Genomic DNA, 6,737 nt, shown 5'->3' on the forward strand with positions numbered 1-6,737 from the left:
GACTTCTGACAGGATTGGTTAATTTTGCCAGTGTTTAAATGCTTTTTTTAAGTACAGTCACACAACATGTGCTTGAGAAAATGATGAAAATGTGCTTAATAATGCTTTAGCTCTCTAAAGTAGGAAGGCTTTTATTTAGGTAGAGAGAGGGCAGTTGTGATGGGGCAGGTTAGAATATGTATAGATATATGATTTAGATAGTGTGTTGACAGGCGATTGTTCTTTCCTTCTCCCTCTACCCAGTGGGAAAATGCCCTCTTTTTAAACTTTTTTAAAATATTGATTTATTTTTGAGAGTACGAGACAGCGAGTGGGGGAGGGGCAGAGAGAGGGAGACAGAGGAACCGATGAGGGCTCTGTCCTCGAACTCACAAACTGTGAGATCGTGACCTGAGCCGAAATCAAGAGGTGGCAGCTTAACCAACTGAGCCACCCAGGCGCCCCCTAAAATGCCCTCTTGATATGTGGGAAAGTATGATTCACCCTAGAGAAAACGGGTAAATAGGTTTTGATCTCTGACCTACTTCTCTGCTCCTTTGTCAACCAGAGAGGAACAATTTACCTACCTATCTACACCCATACACACATGCACTCATACATGTATCTATATATATATACATACACCCATACATGCATATACATGCATACAGGTACATGTGTGAATATGTATGCACTGTGTAAATGTGTGTGATTCATGAGGTCATTAACATACTTCTGTGGCATGTTAGGGAGCGCTTTCATTCTGACTCAGAATATGGCCTTGGTGGGATGCCTAAGGTAATTGTGGGCAGCTGGCTGGCTGGCCTGATTGGGTAAGGAGCCTTGCTCTGTGACACATGTGGCTTAGGAAATAATTATGGCTTTGTAGAAATTGGAGAATCTGCAAAAGAATTCTCTGAGTCCTTTGTTTCATAAGCTGCCACTTAGATATTGCCTGAATATCATTAGAGGAAAAATCATTGTGAGGCTTTGGTGTTGCGCTGAGTTCCCTTGCTTACCCCCCTCTCTTGGAATCAGGGCATATCTATCTTTCTCTGCCCTATTTCTGTTTCCCAGTTTCAAATTCCATTCCATTTCATTCTTAACAAAATAAAGTTGCTAATCTTGTCCTCTCAAATATCCAGTTTATTGAGAGATATTTTTTCATCATTTGCAGGTATTTATTTGGTTTTCAAGGTTTAGTGTGAGTCACTTCACCTAGTCCTTGGCTCGTAGTGGGCATTTCTACTAGTGTAGATCTCATGAGAGCAAACAGTTTGTCTTGATGATTGCTATATCCCCAGTGTATAAAATTAGGCTTGGTGCCCTGTGGGTCCTCAAATACTTGTTATTCAATGCATAGATCTGGTGAGCAGGGCATTATATTGGGATTCACCTGTGTTCTAAATTTTCTTAAGTGCTCTTGTTCTGTGCCCCTCTCCAGGTTTAATTGGTTCTCAAGAAAATGCTGATGGTCATAATGGCTATCCAATTAATTATTCAATGTTATCAAGACTCCTTGTAACTTCTCATTGCACTCCACAAAGCTCAGGGACCTGGGTTTATTGGTCTCTCGTCTGTTCGTTAAGATTTGCCAAATTGAACTGAATCACGTACAGGTTTGGAATGCCCACTAACTTTGCACTAATGTCTACTTGAGATCATTTGCCTTGTTCCAGGCATCAGGGGAAATAAGATAACCTAAGCTTAAAATCGATGAACCCAGTGTGCCAGCAGCAATACTAAAAAGTGTGACTTAAAGGGATTTAAAGGGATCTTTTGTAAAATTTAGAATAGCTACCCATTTAGCCATTGTTCTTTCTTGTAACTAAAGATTGTGCACTTGACTTTATTGATTTAGCTTCCACCCCTCCACTAAGCATCAAAATGGGTAATAGTAAATGTTTTAAGCTTTGTAGATGAAGAGGTTATGAAGTGTAGCATGTTAATTTAGTACCTGCAAATTATTATTGCTGTTTAGCTGAAATACTTCTTCCCCTTACTTTCACTGTTTTTTCTTGCCATTGTACCAAATAATCACAATATTGCTCAGAAATATTAAGAAATCCCCATGGTCACTTCTGCTTCCAGGATGATTATCTCTAAGCATTCTTTGCTTGCGGGGAGCCAACCCAGATTACCTTGGAAATCCATTAGGGACGATGCCAAATTGCCTGGTAAAATCATGAGTGATTTCAATATGAAGAGTTTGGTTACGCTACTTGGATTGAATATAGTAACAGTGATGACTTAGGTGGAACACTAATGCCAGAATTTTGGGAAGCTTCTTTTTCATGTTGCTGCCATAGATATCAGCTTTTACTCCTAAACTGTGCTGCTGCTATTGTTACAAATTGTTTAATTATTCTTTTTTTTTTTTTAATTTTTTTTTCAACGTTTATTTATTTGGGACAGAGAGAGTCAGAGCATGAACGGGGGAGGGGCAGAGAGAGAGAGAGAGAGACACAGAATCGGAAACAGGCTCCAGGCTCCGAGCCATCAGCCCAGAGCCTGACGCGGGGCTCGAACTCACGGACCGCGAGATCGTGACCTGGCTGAAGTCGGACGCTTAACCGACTGCGCCACCCAGGCGCCCCTAATTATTCTTTTTAATTAGTTTTCTTTCTGAACATAGATGTTTTACATGTGCCCATTATAACTGTCTTTTTTAATTTTTGACAATCATCTTAAATACCAATTTAGCATGTTCTTACCCAGTCATCATTTATTTATTTTTTTACTTGTTTATTTATTTTTGAGAGGCAGAGAGAGACAGAGCACGAGACAGGGGAGGGGCAGAGAGAGAGGGAGACAGAATCGGAAGCAGGCTCCAAGCTGTCAGCACAGAGCCGGAGGCGGGACTTGAGCTCACAAATTGTGAGATCATGACCTGACCCGAAGTCAGATGCTTAACTGACTGAGCCACCCAGGCACCCGTTACCCAGTCATCATTTAATACACATGTTGTATAGGTTATTTTTGTATACTTGTTTTTGTTTTGTTTGGTATTTTAGTGAAAATTTCCACATCACTACAAAATCCTTATGAACATCATTTTAATCTCATTATCCTAATAAACCTTAATTTATGTACTTATTAATACCTATTTTCTCATAATGAATGTTGCCACACAGCTTGCTTTTCAAATGACTACTTTAGGAGAAAGCTCTAGAAGCTGCTGGCTGAGTAAAATCAAATTAACATGATATGTGTTGGCAGATGGCTTTTGAAGTTTGTAGGACCTGAACTCTTACTGGTAGTATAGGGAAACATTGATTTTTTAAAATGTCCATTTTAAATTAGTTTTGGGTCTGCTCTTCTTAAATCTGAATGTAATTTTTAAATATTTGGTTATGCCATCTCTTGAAAAATGCAATGAATTATTTTTCTAGTTATCAAGTACCCTGGTTCATGGTTTAAGAGCACTGATAAAAATGTTTTGTAAATTTTATTAGTACTATGACAGGATTCATCTACCTCATAGAATTTGAGAGCTGTATATTCTTTTGAATGGTTAGTAAAGCATGGGAAGAGTTTCCTAGTTTAGGAATCTTTGTTCCCACATGTAATTTATCCATCATAATTTTCCCAATATGTTTATATGATTTTGCTGACTAACTGTAAATCCTTAGGAGAGATTTTGTGGTAATGTCAGTTTCTTGTTTATAAAAATGATTGCCACAAATTTAGCATGATGAATCTTTATGGAATTTAGAATAAATTGTGAACAGCATGAAACAGTCTATCTTGTTTTTGAAGTGACTGGTAAACCAAAAATAACATTTAGGAAACTTGTAGGAAGTAACAGGATTAAATACATGAATCTTCAAATACTGGGATCTTAGATGTTAAATCCCATTTCCTACAAATTTTCTTCATATTTAGTACTTATATTTTTATATATGTATGCATACAAATTAAAAAGAATGATTGAAGTCATTATTCATATGAGTTTGAGTTCTCTTTCTTAAGGAATGTAAAGTCCATTCCTTAATCTAAAACATAACCAGCATATCCAGGAGAGGACCTATTAGTATTCATTGCCTTGCTTCTATCAAATGGTCAGGGGCACAGACTCTGTTCACTCTGGTTTAAAAGCCTGATTCTACTACTTTCTAGCTGATGACTTTAACTTCTCAAGGCATCACTTTCTTCTACATAACATAGGCATATTACCACTACTTACTTCATAGAATTATAAAGGATTCATAAAATGCTGGCACGTGGTAAGCAAGTTAGAACAATAGCTATTATTAGTACTATATCTTAGTCTTGTGCTTTTTAAAACACTTTTGCTCAGTGAGAGCCACCTCTTTCTAACCCATACATTTTTGATAGGTCTGCCTACCACCATGAATTTCCAGGAACCTTAATTTACTGTGTCAAGGACTTGTAAACTCTCCAACCACTCAACTCACCATGTGACAGCTCTTTGAGAGTTCTATTTTCATGTATTATCTTAATGTTGGTAACTCAATATAGTGTTGCTTAATTCGTTGGAATATGGCAGTGGAGGGAGGAGTTGGGTAAGGAATGAATGGTACAAAAACAGTTATTCCATATGGATTCTGTACCAACTATATTTCATGTATGCAAGACACAATTCTTTCTTCTTTTCACCTTGTTTGTTAAAAGTCCTTTTCATTTCATTGAGAGAAAGTTCCTATATTAATCATGACTCCTTTGGATGGAAATAACAGGAACCCAGTTGACACTGGTTAAGGAACACAAAATTGATCAGGTAATCAAAGTCAGGTAGAGCTGAACTGAGGGCTCAAATAATGTCAGAAATCCCTCCCTTTCCTCCCTCTACTCTTCTTTCTTTCTCATTTTCCTGCTTTGGCTTTATTTCTTTATCAGGATATGATTGGTGGTGCCTCAGGTTGTGGCAAAGACTGTCACTAGCATCTCTGAGCTGTCATTGTACCTTTTACCCCAGTAAGCAGAGCACTTTTTTTTTTTTTAATGATTATTTATTTTTTGAGAGACAGAGACAGAGCATGAGTGGGGGAGGAGCAGAGAGGGAGGGAGACACAGAATCTGAAGCAGGCTCCAGGCTCTGAGCTGTCAGCACAGAGCTGACGCAGGGCTTGAACTCACAGACTGTGAGATCATAACCCGAACTGAAGTTGGACACTTAACTGACTGAGCCACCCAGGCGTCCCACAGAACACTTGTTTTTTGACAGCTTCAGCAAAAATTCCTGGAGGGGCTTTTATTGGCTACTTGGCTTTGAATGATTCTCTATGGTCAGGGGATGCAGTGCCCTGATTGGCCTGAATTGGGACATTTTACTCTTGACTTATAGGGACTGAGAGTGGAATGTGGGTTGGTTACCTGAGGGAATACTGGGTTGTAGTATTAACTGATGTTATTATCACTGTGACCATCACCATCTAGCTAGAAAAAGGAGGATGGATGCCAAGGAGAACACATGTAAGGGCCTCCCAGCACAGTGTATGGGATCTGATGGCTGTGGTAGGTAGAATAATGTTCCCCCCTCCCCACCACAATAGGTCTACATCTGAATCCCTGGACCTATGAATATGTTATGTTACATGGCAAGAGGAATTCAGTTTGCAGATAAAATTAAAGTTGCTAATCAATTGGCCTTTATTTATTTATTTATTTATTTATTTATTTATTTATTTTTTAATGCTTATTTATATTTAAATATTTTGAGAGTGAGAGAGAGAGCGCAAGCAAGCATGTGGGCAGGGGAGGGGCAGAGAGAGAGGAAAGAGAGAATCCCAAGAAGCCTCCATGCTGTCACCACAGAGCTGGATGTGGGCTGGATCTCATGAACCAGGAGATCATGACCTAAGCCCAAAATCAAGAGTCAGATTCTTGACTGACTGATCCACCCAGGTGCTCCGGTTGGCCTTTAAATAGGGAGACTATGCTGGATTATTGGGGGGTGTCCAGAGAAGTGGAAGAGGGAGACCATAGAGACAAAAGTAGAGAGATGGCAGCAAAAGACAGACTTGGTCTGATGTTTCTGGCTTTGAAGATGAAGGAAGGGAACCATACGCCAGGGAATGCAGGTGACCTCTGGAAGCTGGAAAAAGTCAAGGGAACAGATTATTCCCAGTGGTTCTTGAAGAAATGCAGCCCTGTGAACACCCATGTGACCTATTGCAGACTCCTGACCTCCAGAACTGTAGGAGAACTGTAGATAACTGTAGGATAACTCCTGACCTCCAGAACTGTGTTTCAAGTGGCCGAGTTTGTGGCAGTTTGTTACAACAGCAATAGGAAGCTACTAGAGTGGCCCAGTGGACTGTCCCAGTTTCTCATACCTTTGTCATACTGTGAGCCAGACGACTTTAGATTTGGAAAATATAATCACCACAAGGAAGCTTCAGGGAAAACCTTTAAAATGCTATTCATGTTTCTTATCTGTCATATTTTCCTAAGCTTTTGGCCCTGGGGACAAATGCTCATTTTCCTGGCTTTAAATTCTAGGCTTAATATTAGTCTTTCAAGGTATTATCTATCAAAAAATTGTGAGACGTATGAGAAATATTAATGTATAGAATGTCTAATACAGCTCTTGAGTCTGTGAAACTTCCAGTGATGATAAATATAACCGGTAGACGTCCTTCTTTAAAGCTAAGATCAGAATGTTAACATTTTGGCATTGGGGCCTCACATTAAAAAAAACACAAAAACCAAAAGACTCCTCTATTTGTTATTCTGTTATTGATTATTTGATCCTTTTAACATGTAGCAAACAAAGAAAATACTTGGACATTTTT

The 6,737-nt window shown here is 39.0% G+C and overlaps 1 protein-coding gene across 2 annotated transcripts in view; it reads left to right on the forward strand.

Annotated features, from left to right (window-relative positions):
* The window catches only part of ADAMTS3 (ADAM metallopeptidase with thrombospondin type 1 motif 3), a 278,234-nt gene that overhangs the window by 5,282 nt on the left and 266,215 nt on the right, over positions 1 to 6,737 (forward strand). The gene's annotated exons all lie outside the window — the stretch shown is intronic.

The sequence above is a fragment of the Herpailurus yagouaroundi genome, unplaced genomic scaffold (genome assembly GCF_014898765.1).
Source record: "Herpailurus yagouaroundi ecotype Mexico unplaced genomic scaffold, PumYag 28, whole genome shotgun sequence".
NCBI classification, from domain to species: domain Eukaryota; kingdom Metazoa; phylum Chordata; class Mammalia; order Carnivora; family Felidae; genus Herpailurus; species Herpailurus yagouaroundi.